Below are 16,732 nucleotides of genomic sequence, written 5' to 3'. Positions count from 1 at the left end.
AGTGAAGAGAGAAGATTTTTTAGAGAGCTACCCAGAGCTTTCCTGATTGTAGTTCTTGGGTCCAATATTATTATTTTTTAATGATGTTTGTTAAGCACTTACTATGAGCCAGGCACTTACTAAGCACTGGAGTAGATATAAGATAATCAGGTTGGACACCATCCCTGTCCCACTTATGGCTCATGGTCTTAAGCCCCATTTTACAGGTGAAGTGACTGAGGCACAGAGAAGGTAAGTGCCTTGCCCAAAGTCACAGAGCAGACAAGTATTTTGGGAGAATCTTCCCCATCTCCTTTCCAATCTCTTATTGAGGTTCGAGTCCAGGCATTTATCTGCTGAAGCCCTGTCCTCCCATTCTATGTGATGTCCCTATAAAATCCATTCTGCTGGATAGGGATTTACAATACTCTATACATCCTTAGATTTCCCTCTAGAAACTCATTATGAATCTCTCATTTATGAATTTATCCAAATCCCTCTTGAACCTGCTGATATTTTATCCTATAAAACTTCCTATTGTAATAACTCTCTTATGCTTTACCACTTTCTTTCCTTTTGTTTGATTTGGATCTTCAAACATCAGTAGGTACTCTCTCTTCCAGTTTTGGTAGAATTTAATTAACAACACTTCTAGGTTTGCCTTGCTCTCGTCCTTCATGACTTCATAAACTTCAGTCACGTCCTGGCCAAACTTCTTTCCAGACAAAAGAGTCCTATTTTTCTTTTCAGTTCATTCTCCAGCAGAAGTTTCTCTGCAACTGCTGAACAAATGATTAGAAAAAACGGTATCAAATCGTCCACCAACATAATGAAGTGGAGAATTGCACATGGATTATAAGAATTCAGGCCTTTTCCTAGATTAACCATTCTTATATCAATCTTGATCTCTAGAAAAAGGCAGATTTTTTATACCATAACAGATGGGGATTTTACTGCGCTCCCAAATCAATTATCTAATTAATCTGGGAGCGCAGTAAAATCCCAATCTGTTATGTAGATTCTGCAGTGTAGATTCAGGAGTTCTTGAACCATGTTAAGTCTTTTCCAACTTCAAAATGCTGATCTGAATATGCATGTTTCTGGGCCAGGGGTGAGAGGGTTGTCAGTCTACTCCCCTGAAGGGCCTCACTATGGAAGCAGTTGTTTCATTTGTCCTTTAAATTGTTTGAATTTTCCACATTCAAATATTTCTTGTTTCTGTATTTATCTTCCCCCTTAAATTGTCTTTTCCTTCAGGATAATGGACTGTGTCTTATTTTCTCCGAATATTCCCAAAGCACCAGACTTTCAGTGAATAGTTTTGATGATGTGGCAAGCATGTTTAAAATTGAAGCAAACAATCCAATGAAATTGCACTGTATCCTACCCCAGACTACTTCATTTTAACTGGTGCGAACAGTCACAGCCAGATCATTTGACAAGGGGCTGAAAGGAGGTGGGACTAACTCTTAGAATAGCTCAGAGTTGGGGCAGTTGACTTAGATTTGGCCTGTCCAGTCTCTATCTTCCTTTAATAATGTCTTGGGATGAAGGGGTAATCTAAACATGTAAAACAGTTGCTCATGATGGAGGCAACACCATTGAGTTCTATTTTCCTAAACTGTACTTTACCTATAAAAAAGCCTAAACTCATATACCACCTTTAAAGCAATATTTATAGCTAGAGTCTCCTGATATATGTTTCCCTTAGTCATCCTGTCATATAAAACTTTTCCTATCCATTAATCCTGTTACCGTAAGAAACAAAAAATTGCTGCTTGAAAAAGATGTTCTGACATGAGATCCCTTCTCTATGCTCAATGTCACCTTAAGAGTACACCCTTAACCAATCAATCAGTGGCATTTATAGAGCTTAGAATGTGCAGAGCACTATGCTAAGCACTTGGGAGAGTACACTATAACAGAATTAGCAGAAAGGTTCCCTGCCGATAACAAGCTGACCCCGAAGTATCTTGTAATCTTGTATCTATCAGTAAAATTGTGTTGGCATTAACTGCTCTACAGCTTGAGGGCAAACGTACTGTGAAATCATCTTGTGTTGTGGTCTCAACAGGTGCTTTCTCTGAGGAAAAAAATGTAAAAGATTGATTGATTGATTGTTTATCCATGTTCTCTGGAACTTTAAAGTTGAAAGAAACATTTAACATTAACATAATTAGTGAGGTTTCAATTCATAGCGGGAGATTATCATATTGTAATAAAGGGCACAAAGGGCTCTTCAGTGTCCTTTTTAAAACAGTAAAATAAAAATATTAAAGTTGTGCCCACAGCTGACAAAGCAAAGTTGAGTCCAATTCCTTGAATTTGGCTTTGTGTTGTCTTTTTAAAAATTATATTAACAATATAGCAATTAAAATATTTTCAGATACAGAAAGCACCTGATATTTAATAACAATAGTACTCTGAAAATAAGTATAATTTCTACTGGAACAAACATAGCAAATAAATGGTCTCTCAGAGAATTTACACCATTGGGAAAAAAAGGGTTAGGCAAGGTCTGCTGAATATTTACTACCATTTAATGTGTTATAATTTATTCCTTTTGATCTAAAATCTGACATTTGAATATGGAAACAGATAGGTTTTGACCCTGGAATTCATTTTGACTATTAAAACTAGGTAAAATGAAAAGGAAGTAATAGTTTCTCAAGTGTGCCAACAGGCTAAAAAGGTTGTCAGAAGATTAAGGTAAAGACTCTCAAAAAGAATCAAGTATCTTTTCATGTCTCTAACCAATGGGAGCCTATCCTTGATAGACATAAACCTAGGTTGAACTCTCCTCAGTTTACTCTGATAGATGTCATATTTTAAGCAGAGGTGTCGAAAATGGAACCTCATAAACACTAAATAAGCTGCTAGAATTGACTTTGCATGAAAGGGAGGATAAGCATCTCAATAAAACAGTGTTAACATTAGATCTCCCCTGTAGCTATTTGGAGAAGTATTAACTCTAAAAGAAGTATTTACCACACATAACATTCACAGGATGAGTGAATCAATCAATCAATCAATGATGTTTACTGAGTGCCTATGATGTGCAGAAATCTGCAATAAGTGCTTGAGAGAGTCCAGTATAGTATAGTAGAATTGATAGGCAGAGGGTAGCATGCAATAGAACTGGTAATAATGTTGGTATTTGTTAAGCGCTTACTATGTGCAGAGCACTGTTCTAAGTGCTGGGGGAGATACAGGGCCATCAGGTTGTCCCACGTGAGGCTCACGGTTAATCCCCATTTTATAGATGAGGTCACTGAGGCACAGAGAAGTGAAGTGACTTGCCCACAGTCACACAGCTGACAAGTGGCAGAGCCGGGGGTCGAACCCATGACCTCTGACTCCGAAGCCCAGGCTCCTTCCACTGAGCCATGCTGCTTCCCCTGATCCCTGCCCACAAGGAGCTTACAGTTTGAAGGGAATGAATGTTGCCTTCTGAGCAGGGTTAAGAGGAAAAACGTTTTCAGGAGCCCCCACCCCACCCCAATTCCCTTCCTGGAGTAGCTCCCAGGTCCCTGGAGTAGCCCACCCTAACCCTTGCTCCCCTATGGGAGCAGACAGTGCTGCAGGGCACTGCTTCCTGGGCTCTGCACATCCCTCGCTCCCTAGCCCCATAGTTGCCACTAGCAGGGAGCAGTGTAGCTTAGTGGAAAGAACACAGGTCTGGGAGTCAGGAGACCTACGTTCTAGTTCCAGCTCTGCTATTTGCCTGCTGTGTGACCTAGGGCAAGTCACTTAACCTCTTTATGCTTCAGTTTCCTTCTCTGTAAAATGAGGATTAAATGCCTGCTCACCTTTCCTCTTAAACTATAAGTCTCTTGTGGGAAAGGGACTGAGCCTGATTTTATTTTCTCTACCCCAGCACTTGTCATACGATTACAAGAATAATAATAACTGTGGTATTCATTAAGTTCCTACTATGTGCCAGGCACCGTACTAAGCACTGGGTGTATACAGGATAATCAGATCTCACATGGAGCTGGCAATCTAAGTCAGAGGGAGAACGGGTATTGAATCCTCATTTCACAGGTAAGGGAACTGAGGCACAGAGAAGTTAAGTGACTTGCCCTAGGTCACACAGCAGGTACGTGGCGAGACCAGGACTAGATTATTAGTGTTATTGTTAATATTATTACAATAGCGTCATGCAAATTTCTGTGATTGTGCCTATACTCTGACATACTCCATAGCAAAATCTGATAGGCTTAGTATGCTGGTTATTAGCCTAAAGCTGTCTTGATTTGCTATTGCTTGCTCCCCCATCTCCTTTTCTCTATCTCTCATCTTTTTTCTGTTCTCCTCAACAGTTCCCCTCATACTCATTTCCCCCACTACTTCTATCTGGCAAACAACAAAGTCATAGGCCTGGCAGAAGACCAGGAGACCTCCCGTTACCGGCCTCCTTCCTCCCGGCCCCAGAATCGTTTGGAAGATTCTTGGAGGAAGTTGGCTCCTCTGCCAGTAGTGGAAAACTCCACCTCCCCTGAGGGGATAGAGCCAAGTTCTCCTCAGGGAGGTCAGGCAGTTGGAGCTTGTTTGATGGCTATGATGTAGACTGCTGCCTAGGCTCAGGAGACCCCAGAAGAGTGTCATATGGTGATAGATTGCTCTCAGTCTACTTATCCCTGAGATTAAAGTGATTCTAGGGTCAGTTGAGGTTTCTGAGATGGAGCCTTTTTTCCAGCCATTTTTTAATGGTGTTTGTAAAGCGCTTCCTATGTACCGGGCATTTTACTAAGCTTTTGGTTAGATGCAAGCTAATCAGCTTGGACACAATCCATGTCCCAGGGGAGGCTCACAGTCTTAATCCCCATTTTACAGATTCATTCATTCAATCGTATTTATTGAGCACTTATTGTGTGCAGAGCACTGTACTAAGCACTTGGAAAGTACAATTCGGCAACAGATAGGGACAATCCCTACCTAAAAATGGGCTCACAGTCTATGAGATAACTGAGGCAAAAAAGTTTAAGTGACTTGACCAAGTTCACACAGCAGACAAGTGGTGGAGGTGAAATTTCCCCAAAGAAGTGCTCAGGCAGCCAAGAGCTGGGCTGAAGCACATGTCAGGGAGATCACCCCGCTTGACCATGGCAGCCTTGATCCTCATTGGTTTTAAAGTACCTCGTAAACCTTGCCTTCACTATTTTCAGTTGTGATTTTTTCCAGTTATTATTTCTAATTCAGTCCCAATTTTGACCTCATCTTGTTTGGTATTTTTATCCAGCCACGGTCCCTGGGGCCTCCCCAGAACTTTTAACTATACCCTGGAAGGAGTTTTTCATCCTATAACTTCTGTGGAGAATACTGAATGTAAGGTGGTTAGTAATTTTAATCTTAGTTAGTGGTTTAGCGCTGAGTGGCCCAAACTTCTACCTCCTGAAGAAAAACTTTGTTGGAGTTTAATTCTGAGCGCCCTACCTTAAGAACACTATTCAGGGGTTGGAACTGTCTCTGTTTGGCATTTTTAGGATCTCCGGGAATTTGGTGCTAAATAAATCCAATGTACCATAATTCTCCAAATAAATCTATTAGAATCTTTTAGCATTATTAAAGAATCTTTTAGCATTTTAGCATTATCACACTCCTCCAGAAGACCTTTCTTGTTTAAGCCCTCTTTTCCCCGGCTCACTCTCCCTTCTGCACCTTCTATGCACTTGGATCTGTGACTTTGGACATTTGATATTTGCCTCACCCTTAAGCTCCAGCACTTATTTGCATGTCTTTAAAGTGTTTATTATAATTTATTCATATTAATATCTGTCTACTCTTCTAGACTGTAAACTCATTATGGGCAGAGAATGTGTCTTCCAATTCCATTGTACTCTTCCACACACTTAGCACAGTGCTCTGCACATAAGCTCTCTAAATACCATTATTGATTGATTAGAGATTTGGAAGAGGTGGAAAGCATTTCTACTGCTTCAGAATCCTTAGAGAAAATCATTTCCTTCCTTTTTTTTTTTTAGGGTAATAATTTTCAGAAATCTAAATCTGCTTTTTCCCTTTTTTTTTTCTGGATTAGTCAATGACATTTACAACAGTACTAAACACTTGGGAAAGGACAATGTAACCGATTTGGTAGACATATTCTCTGCTGAACTGCCCAGCCAGACAATGGCATTTTTGACAGTGTGGGGAGGAATCCCTCTTCCTGCTGCTTGTGCACTCTACATCTATCTGCACTTGCTCCCTCCGGGGAATTTTGTCAGTGCGTTGTTTCTGTCAGCAAGCTGGGGTGGGAAGGATTTTCCTTCCTTCATTCAATCGGATTTATTGAGTGCTTACTGTGTGCAGATCACTGTACTAAGCACTTGGGAAAGTACAATACAATAATGAACAGTGACATTCCCTGACCACAGTGAGCTTACAGCCTGGGGGTGGGGGAAGACAGACATCAATACAAATAAATAAAATTACAGCTATGTCCATGAGGGCTACGGGGCTGGGGGTGGGGAGGCAAAGGAGGAAAGTCAGGGTGACACAGACGGGAGTGGGAGATGAGAGAAGAAGGGATTCATCTGGGAAGACCTCTTGGAGGAGATATGCGTTCAGTAAGGCTTTGAAGGTGGGGAGAGTAATTGTCGGATTTGAAGAGGGAGGGTGTTCCAGGCTAGAGGCAGCATGTGGGCCAGGGGTCAGCAGATTGAGACACAGTGAGAAGGCTAGTTTTTGTGGCCCTATCTTGACTCGAGTCCCCATCTCCCACCACAACCCAGAGGGTAAGAAACACTTATTTCACACCTCGGAAGTTGGTTCTGGCTCAGCTTAGCACTTTGCTGCTCTGTATTCTTCTGCTTTGTAGAGCAACGTGGCTCAGTGGAAAGAGCACGGGCTTTGGAGTCAGAGGTCATGGGTTCGAATCCCTGCTCGGCCACTTGTCAGCTGTGTGACTTTGGGCAAGTCACCTAACTTCTCGGTGCCTCAATTACCTCATCTGTAAAATGGGGATTAAGACTGTGAGCCCCACGTGGGACAACCTGATTCCCCTGTGTCTACCCCAGTGCTTAGAACAGTGCTTGGCACATAGTAAGTGCTTAACAAATACCAACATTATTATTATTATTGTTATTATTACTCCTGTGCCTACAGCTCCCAGCAGCTCACTTCGGTAAACTGTGATGTGGCTGTCTGGATGCAGGATTTATAATGAGCTTGAGGGAGGGAACAGGTACATCTTTGTGATTCAGAAAAGATGTTTTGGGTCTTCATCGCCGATAGGCTCTAATGCTTGATATTAGGCATAAAGCCCTGGATAAGTATGGGAATTGTGACATTTATGCTTTATTTTTATCCTTGTGAGCTCTTTTCCTTTCCTTTCAACAGTTTTATTCCATGAGTTTTGACAACGATACTCAGCTGTCAGATTAAAAGAGAAATCAGTGGAAAAAATGGTTGCTCTCCTACTTATGAGGTGGTTTTAATCTATCTCCGATGAGTAACAAAAAGACCTGCTTTACCCCCCTTTCCCTGGGGAGCAATTTGTTATAGCCTGAAATGATCAGGCAACAAAATGAATTGGCTTTCATATCCATCTGCCCTAGAGGAAGAGACACTAGTTGCTTCTTCATTTGTGAAATTGAATAAACAAGGAGGAATCTGATGGACAGAATTTCCTTTGTTTCCTTCTAATTATTCCCATTCTAAGTGTATTGTTGGTGCCTCAGCTCTTCATTAATGTGGGTAGGAAACAGGTCTACCAAATCTTTAATATAATACTACCCCAAGTGCTTAGTACAGTGCTTTGTACATACTAAACGTTCAATAAATACAATTGATTGATTAAGATGGGAAGAATCAGTGCTTTGTTTTATTGTTTCATAAATCTGTGTACTGTGAGGATTGCTTTTTTTCCCCCCATCTGAAGGAGAAAAGTGGAGTTGAGAAAGCGATCCTGATTTGGAAGATCCTATCTTCTGATGAGTTGGTTCTAGAATCCTCTAGCCTTGATGAACCACAGCCAAAATACCCTTAGAGAGGTTCTGAAGAATTCTATTATTTATCTGCATCCTGGCACATCAAATGTGAAACAGACAACCTAGAGTACTGCTTTTCCACTGCATGCTTCGGCATAATCACTGGTATTTTTTAGTGCTTACTAGGTGCAGAGCACTGTACTAAACACTTGGGAGAGTATGGCTCATATTTCACCAAACTTGTAATAACCAACTTTTCATTTTTAAGAACATTTTAAATGCATGGTTTTTTTTTGATATGTTTCTAATTAACCCGAGGCAACTAAGTAGAGCATTTACTATTAAGACCTTCTGAGGTTTGGTAATCAATCAGTGGAATTTATTATTTGCTACGGGCAGAGCACTGTACTAAGTGATTGAGAGAGTACAACAGAATTAGCAGACACATTCCAGGCCCATAACAAACTTACCTCTCACCCTCCTTCTCTATTATTCTCAGGTCTTTCTCTATGGAGGGTTGTTTTCTCACACCTGATTTTTCTGCGTCTGAGCCATCACCAAAGGAGTCTGTAAGGGGGTGGGGTAGGCAGGTGCCCAATTACCCCTCGAGAGGTTTGGGCCTGAGACTAGGGGAACTGTTCATTCAATAGTATTTATTGAGAGCTTACTATGTGCAGAGCACTGTACTAAGCGCTTGGGATGAACAAGTCGGCAACAGATAGAGACAGTCCCTGCTGTTTGACGGGCTTACGGTCTAATCGGGGGAGACGGACAGACGAGAACAATGGCAATAAGTAGAGTCAAGGGGAAGAACATCTCGTAAAGACAATGGCAACTAAATAGAATCGAGGCGATGTACAATTCATTAACAAAATAAATAGGGTAATGGAAATATATACAGTTGAGCAGACGAGTACAGTGCTGTGGGGATGGGAAGGGAGAGGTGGAGGAGCAGAGGGAAAAGGGGAAGAAGAGGGTTTAGCTGCGGAGAGGTAAAGGGGGGGTGGCAGAGGGAGTAGAGGGAGAAGAGGAGCTCAGTCTGGGAAGGCCTCTTGGAGGAGGTGAGTTTTAAGTAGGGTTCTGAAGAGGGGAAGAGAATCAGTTTGGCGGAGGTGAGGAGGGAGGGCGTTCCGGGACCGCGGGAGGACGTGGCCCAGGGGTCGACGGCCGGATAGGCGAGACCGAGGGACGGTGAGGAGGTGGGCGGCGGAGGAGCGGAGCGTGCGGGGTGGGTGGTAGAAAGAGAGAAGGGAGGAGAGGTAGGAAGGGGCAAGGTGATGTAGAGCCTTGAAGCCTAGAGTGAGGAGTTTCTGTTTCTGCCCTAGCCCCACTGAACTTGATCCCGTCGCCCAGTAAAGTCCAGAGCAGTGGTAGGGAAGAAGGAAGATGGTATTTAATAAGCATTTGCTATGTAAAGAGCACTGTACTAAGCACTTGGGAGAATACACAGAGTTGGCAGACACATTCCCTGCCCAAAATGAGTTTACGGTTTGGAGGGGGAGACTCTCATTTCTTCCTGCATCTTTCTGCACCATTTCCTTCACAGTTTCCTTCCTTCCCTCCTCAAAGCCACTTCCTCAAAGTCCTCCCTTCCCTGAATATCTCACAAAGATTGTTATCCCAAATGAACGTTCATGATCAAAATGAAAATTTGGCACCCCTGGCTATCGCTTATCCCTTATCTGTTTCTCAGAAGAGCATGGGCTTGGGAGTCAGAGGTCATGGGTTCTAATCCCAGCTCTGCTACTTACCGGATGTTTGACTTTGGGCAAGTCACTTAACTTCCCTGTGCTTCAGTTGCCTCATCTGTAAAATGGGGATTAAGACTGTGAGCCCCACGTGGGACAACCTGATTACCTTGTATCTACCCCAGAGTTTAGAACAGTGCTTGGCATATAGTAAGCATTTAACAAATACCATCATCATCATCATCATCATCACTATCATCACCAGTGGTCTGCACATAAGCACTGAGTGATGCTAAATGCAAACTTCATTCAGTCCATTCTCTTCTTCATCATCATCAATCAGTCAATTGCATTTATTGAGCAGTTTCTCTGTGCAAAGCATTATACTAAGTGCTGGGGAGAGTAATAATAAGAATGATGTCATCTGTTAGCACTTACTATGTCCCAAGCACTGTTCATTCAATCATATTTTTGAGCTCTTACTATGTGCAGAACACTGTACTAAGTGCTGGGGGGATGCAAGGTAATCAGATTGTCCCACAAGGGGCTCAAGGTCTTAATCCTCACTTTACAGATTAGGTAACTGATGCACAGAGAAATTAACTGACTTGCGTAAAGTCACACAGCTGACAAGTGGCGGAGCCAGGATTAGAACCCATGACCTTTGAATCCCAAGTCCGTGCTATTTCCACTGAGCTATGCTGCTTCTCTATACAATATAGCAGAATTAGCAGACACGTTCCTTGCCCATAATGAGCTTACAGTCATTGATATTTATTATGCTTACTATAAACAGGGCATTGTAATAACCGTGAGGACAGTCCCAGACAAGTGCCACGATCCTAATCAAGTGCTATTGCCTGATTTGCAGATGTACAACTTCTAATGGTACCTGTTCATTCATTCATTCAATAGTATTTATTGAGCGCTTACTATGTGCAGAGCACTGTACTAAGCAGTTGGAATGTGCAGAGCACTGTACTAAGCGCTTGGAATGTGTTCTCTCTCCTATTTAGATTAAGAGCCTCACGTGGGTCAGGGACCGAGTCCGAGTTGATTAACTTGTATCTTTCCCAGTTCTTAGAACAGTGCTTGACACATAGTTAGCACTATATGAATATAATAATAATAATAATAATCAGAAAAAACAAACACACTTTTTTCAGGCCAGGGGTTACTGACCTCCTACTCAGCAGCAGTAAGGAAAAACTGAGGCAGGAATGCCAGGATTTGTTTGGATATTAAATCTCTCTTCTTCCTTGAATGAAAAATGCCAGATCAGCAAAAACACAGCATACTAGGGAAGTAATCGGTGATGTCTCACTTTCCTAGCCATATGCACAGGTAGAACTCCAGATTGAGCTGAGTTCTAAATTTGTAATTGATGAGGCCCAAGTAGTTTCTCAACTTTCTTCTTTAGCTAATCTCAATATGTGTTGTATTTTTTCTTAAAATATTTTCTAGGTCAAATTATATTTTTAATTTTTACATAATTTTCAATATTTTCACTTAAACTTTAAGTGAGGAACCTTTGCTTCAAGATGGCAAAAATGACTAAACGTTAAACTGTCTTAAGTTATTCATAAAATTCATATATTGAATGCATAACAGAGAAATAAAGACTAAGAAAGAGCTCTTCCCAAGGATGCTCAATATTACATAAAATCTCTCTTTTCATCTTATGTTTTGCATTTTCAAAAGCTTAACCATCTAACAACCAAAATTTTTGTCAGTATTAGTAGAGTATCTCTATTGTGCCAAAGATTCACTAGAGCAGTCAAATATTATTGATGGATAAGAAATAAAGTTCAGTGAAGGAGCCAGTGTGGAAATTTCTTGAAACATTTTTTTTTTTAAATATAAGATCTTGGTTTGTTAAATTGCACCAAGGCAGTGTAGCGTGCTTCCCTGCATACAGTTAATCCGTAATTTCCCATTCCCTGAAATGGAGAGATAGAATGAAGCTCTATGCATGGTTTGTTTCTGAGATAATCTGTCTGTGTTTTTTCACCCCCCTCTCTGAAACTAATGATATCTCTTCCCCTCAAGGACAAGGGGGTTACACTGTGGGAAAAGTTGTAGAGTGTTAAATAGGTGAAGGTGTTAATTGGTTGCTGTGTTTTTTCTGTCTGAATTTCTGTTAGTTCACACCTTTTTCATTTGGGGAGTAACATAAATCTTGCCTTTTATGTAATTATGTAATTTAATTGTAATCGTCTTACATACATGTAAAACAAGCTTTTCTGGTATCGAGTTAATCATTTCGACATTCAGAATCTCCAAGGAGTGTTCATAATTTTCGTCATTTTAAATCTCTAGGCAGTACCTCATTCCAGTTTTCCTTCCCCCAGATCTTATGAAACACATGCCATAAGCATTCCAAATTAGGTAGATTCAAGATTTGGAATACAACTTTCAGTGATCAATGTACGCATTTACCTTTCAACAAGTTTTCCCTATATTCCAAGAGGGACACAACATTCCAAACATGCCACTGATAAAAAGAACCTCCAAATATGTGTCTGAATACCTGCATCTGGGTGTCATTTGGCTAAACACATACTTGAATCCAGATAGCGTCAGGGGATCCCTTCTGCTTGAATAGATTGGCAACTGAGAACGTTTTCACATTTGAATTCTCTACTAGATCGTTATCCCAAAGCACCAGCCTCTTCCTTTTTACAGAGTGAGGCCTAGTATAACTCTGAGACCCCAACTTCCATTGGCTGAAACAAATATCCAAGATGACAACTCTACAGAAAATGTGAACTGGTGAGAAAGCAACTAAACCACACATGTCTTCCGATCTGACAGATTTTTTGCCAGCCTTTGGGCTTTGTTCCAGTTTCCTAGCTAACCCAGAGCAGTGATAATACAGAGGAAGACACCACCGGTTCTATTTTGTCACTATTAAATGACATTTGGGTGTTTTGGTTTTTATGATATTTCTTGAATCGCATACTATGTGCCAGGCACAGTACCAAGTGATGGGGTAGAGGACAGTCGTATTGCTATATAAAGTGGAGTAATAGCCAATAAGCTAATCAGGTTGGACACAGTCCGTGTCCCTCATGGAGCTCGCAGTCTTAATCCCCATTTTACAGATGAGGTAACTGAGGCAAGGAGAAGTTAAGTGATTTGCCCAAGGTCACACAACGGACAATTGGGGGAGCCGCATCCGGGGTTAGGTCCGGGGTCTTTTTGATTACCAGGCCCGTGCTCTAACCACGAGGCTACGCTGCTTCTCCTGCAAACCGTTCAAAAAGCTGAATGTCAGACAGTTACAAGATCAAGGACATCAAGCGAGGAGCTTCACCACATCATCAAAACACGACAGCTGGAACAAGAAGTTCCTTCTGCCTCTACCATGTAAGCAGTGAACAGATCCTTCTGCAAGATACTATCTACCAGGTAGCCATTAAGACTTGGGCACTGTTAGCAAACAACACCAGGACCGGTTTGACTAGAATAACTCCGAGATCAAAGGCAAGCACTGCTTCATCAACACCTTGCCCCGTCTCAAAACCCTGACAAAAGGGATGCTTATTGAAGCCTATGTCATGACATGCAGAACCAGTGAAGGAACACGTGTGGTAAGTGGTGGGACAACAAGGTTGAAGCGATTCAAGGCTATTGGAGCCCTGTACCTCGAAGGGTGTGTCCGAACCCATGCGCCCTCAGTCAATCAATTGTATTTATTGAGAACTTACTTTATAATAATAATAATGTTGGTATTTGTTAAGTGCTTCCTATGTGCACTGTTCTAAGCGCTGGGGTAGACACAGGGGAATCAGGTTGCCCCACGTGGGGCTCACAGTCTTAATTCCCATTTTACAGATGAGGTAACTGAGGCACAGAGAAGTGAAGTGACTTGCCCACAGTCACACGGCTACAAGTGGCAGAGCCGGAATTCGAACCCATGACCTCTGACTCCAAAGCCCGGGCTCTTGCCACTGAGCCATGCTGCTTCTCTATATGCAGAGCAGTGTACTAAGTACAGTATATGGCTCCATTCTCATTACAGATGATGAGGGAACCTTAAAGAGTTGAGCACAGAAAAGCCAACGGTTTCCTTAAGACACCCCACATATCAATAATAATAATGTTGGTATTTGTTAAGCGCTTACTATGTGCAGAGCACTGTTCTCTGTGCTGAGGTAGATACAGGGTAATCGGGTTGCCCCTCATGAGGCTCACAGTCTTAATCCCCAAATTACAGATGAGGTAACTGAGGCACAGAGAAGTGAAGTGACTTGCCCACAGTCACACAGCTGACAAGTGGCAGAGCCGGGATTCAAACCCATGACCTCTGACTCCCAAGCCCGGGCTCTTTCCACTGAGGCACGCTGCTTCTCTAAGGCTGTATCCTCTGAAAAAGTTAACTGAGCAACATTCTGCAAGGTGGCCTTCGTGAGAACATTTAAGTCACCATCAGTGCAGTTAAAGCTCCGAGAAACAGCAAAAGGTTTGGAGTCTCAGACTGTACTCAGGCCAAGGTCTACAAGCGGAAGAGGAAGTGAGCTGCCTAGATATTTGCACTTCCGAGTGCCACATGATTTCAAATATGAGAGATTTCACGTGGTTGGCTCTTGAGGAATTTCAATTTCCCAGAAGTCTTCCTTGACTATGCCCCCATTTCCTTTTCTTCCACTCCCTTCTGCCTTGTCCTGGCTTGCTCCTTTTATTCATGCCCAGTCCCAGCCCCATATCATTTATGTACATAACTGTAATTTATGGAGTGAAAGCTCACTGTGGGCAGAGAATGCATCTGTTTTATATTGCTTTATTGTACTCTCCCAAGCACTCAGTACAGTGCTCTGCACACAGTAAGTGCTCAATAAATACAACTGATTGATTGATTAAGGCCTTCTGCATCACCTCTGCACTTGAGCCTGTACCCTTTAGGTACTTCACACTCAGCTCCACAACACTTCTGTAAATATCTGCAGTTTATTTTAATCTATGTCTCTCCCTCGGGACTGTAAATTTTTGTGGGCCTGTCTACCAACTTATATTGTACTCACCCAAGTGCTTAGTATAGTGCACAGTAAGTGCTCAATAAGTGCCACTGATTGACTGATTGATTAAGGGAGACTTACTCATCAATAAGCTAGTAAATTAGGTCAGACCTGAAGAACACCCGAGGAGGAACAAAAAAGTCTTACATGCAGAAGATGTGGAAAGCATTGTTTCACATTGGGTCACATATGCATTCGTGGATAAAATCGATAGTGTCACCTCCAAACTCCAGAGGACAGTTGTACTGCTATATAAAGTGGAGTAATATCCAATAATTGGGCCATTTCCCCACATTACTTTGAGAGGGAGCGGAGGCACTCGACACCTAGAGCTTTGGGTACATATTAAGTCGCCCTTCGCCTTCGGAAATGACGCTTCCCATTGGTGGTGAAATTTCCTTATGGGTGCCAGTGTGGTTGGAGAGACTGATGTAAGACTGACAGTCCTGACCACATCATGCACACACGGAGTTTATCCCCTGTGGTGCTGAAGTGTTTGCTGCCTGCACAGAGCACATAATAGACTATACCAACTGTCAGCATTTCCCATGAAACAATAAGCCTGTTTGTGTAGGAACTCTAGGAGCTCCATTGGCCTCATGTTGCCTTTAAAGTTTTCCCTTGTCCACTCCACCCCATGGAGAATTTGTGATATACAGAGTTGCTAAGATACATTTTCCAGAGCCAGAGGGCATCGGTAAGGGCCGTGCCATAAATGTTCCTATGTCATCCCCCTGGAAGTCTAAATGCCATCCTAATGAATGCTTTCCCCGGATGTAGTCCTTGTGGATTTTAAGGTCTGATTGGTGAAAGGCCACCCAGAGCTGCTAATAATAATAATTATTACTATTATGGTATTTGTTAAGCACGTACTGTTCTAAGTGCTGGGGTAGTTACAAGATAATCGGGCTGGGCACAGTCCCTGTCCCACAGAGGGCTCACAGTCTTAATCCCTATTTTGCAAATGAGGGAACTAAGGGACAGAGAAGTTAAGTGACGTGCCCAAGGTCACACAGCAGACAAGTGGCAGAGCCAGGATTAGAACCCAGATGCTTAAGCTCGTTGTGGGCAGGGAATGTGGCTGTTTATTGTTGTGTTGTCCTCTCCAAGCATTTGTTCAGTGCTCTGCGCATAGTAAGTGATCGATAAAATTGATTGAATAATAAATTCTTCTGACTCCCAGGCCCATGCTCTATTCAGTAGACCATGCAGCTTCTCGGTAGGTAGATAACAATAATAATAATAGTAGTATCTGTTAAGCACTGTGTGCCAAATACTGGATTTGGTGTGCGGCAGATACAAGATAATCAAGTCGGATCCCATCCCTCTCCCAGATGGGGCTCACAGATCAAGGAGGATGGAGAACAGATATTTAATCCCCATTTTAGAGTTGAAGAAACTGAGGCACGGAGAAGGTAAGTGACTTGTCCAAGTCCATTTAGCTGGTAAACGGTAGGGCTGGTATTAGAACCCAGGTTTTCTGAGCCCCGGGCCCATGCTCGATAGGGTTGTTGTGGAAAGGGAATGAGTCTGTTTATTGTTAGAGTGTACTCTCCCAAGTACTGAGTACAGTTCTTTGCACACAGTAAGTGCTCTATAAATAAGATTGAATTAATCAATCAATGGTATTTACTGAGTGCTTACTCTGTGCAGAGCACTGTACTAAGGGCTTGGGAAAGTACAGTATGATAGAATTGGTAGACATAGTCCCTGCCCTTAACAAGCTTACAGTCTAGAGGGAGGCTACTAGGCCATGCTGCGTCCCAGGAAATAGTCACACCACTCCAGGGGGGCACGTTCCTTAAGACTGAATCTCTGCCTTCTTCCAGGAGCACTTACTGCACCTTGGCTATATCTCTAAGGGTTTAGGGTCCACAGAAAAACAGTTTCAAGCTGAAGATCTCGGGAATCTCTTCAGGAATATAGCCCACATCCAGATTGAGTTTAAATTCCACCCTAATGAGTTTGTATTCTAGCTATTTTTCCCAAGGCTACTTACTGACCCGACATTCGTGTGAAGAAAAGGACAGTGGATTCCACTGGGGAAAACTGCAGCGTCCAGAACGTTGATCAGCTTTTTGGTTTTTTTGACAGCTGAGCAAGCTGTAGCCAAGAG

At 42.3% G+C, this 16,732-nt stretch overlaps 1 long non-coding RNA gene across 2 annotated transcripts; it reads right to left on the bottom strand.

Annotated features, from left to right (window-relative positions):
• Nucleotides 1-596: 596 nt before the first annotated feature.
• On the bottom strand, nucleotides 597-16,699 carry LOC103170062. Of its 2 annotated transcripts, none has more exons than XR_485952.3 (3): nucleotides 16,620-16,699; nucleotides 2,022-2,062; nucleotides 597-761 (listed from the first exon to the last, which is right to left on the bottom strand). It is a non-coding gene; the product is annotated as an uncharacterized LOC103170062 (long non-coding RNA). The 2 variants fall into 2 exon arrangements; XR_003760528.2 differs by lacking the exon at nucleotides 16,620-16,699 and adding an exon at nucleotides 10,781-10,928.
• Nucleotides 16,700-16,732: the final 33 nt, after the last annotated feature.

The sequence above is a fragment of the Ornithorhynchus anatinus genome, chromosome 6 (assembly GCF_004115215.2).
Source record: "Ornithorhynchus anatinus isolate Pmale09 chromosome 6, mOrnAna1.pri.v4, whole genome shotgun sequence".
Taxonomy (NCBI): Eukaryota; Metazoa; Chordata; class Mammalia; order Monotremata; family Ornithorhynchidae; genus Ornithorhynchus; species Ornithorhynchus anatinus.
Note: the sequence above shows the minus strand (reverse complement) of the source record. Positions and strands in the feature narration are given on the sequence as shown.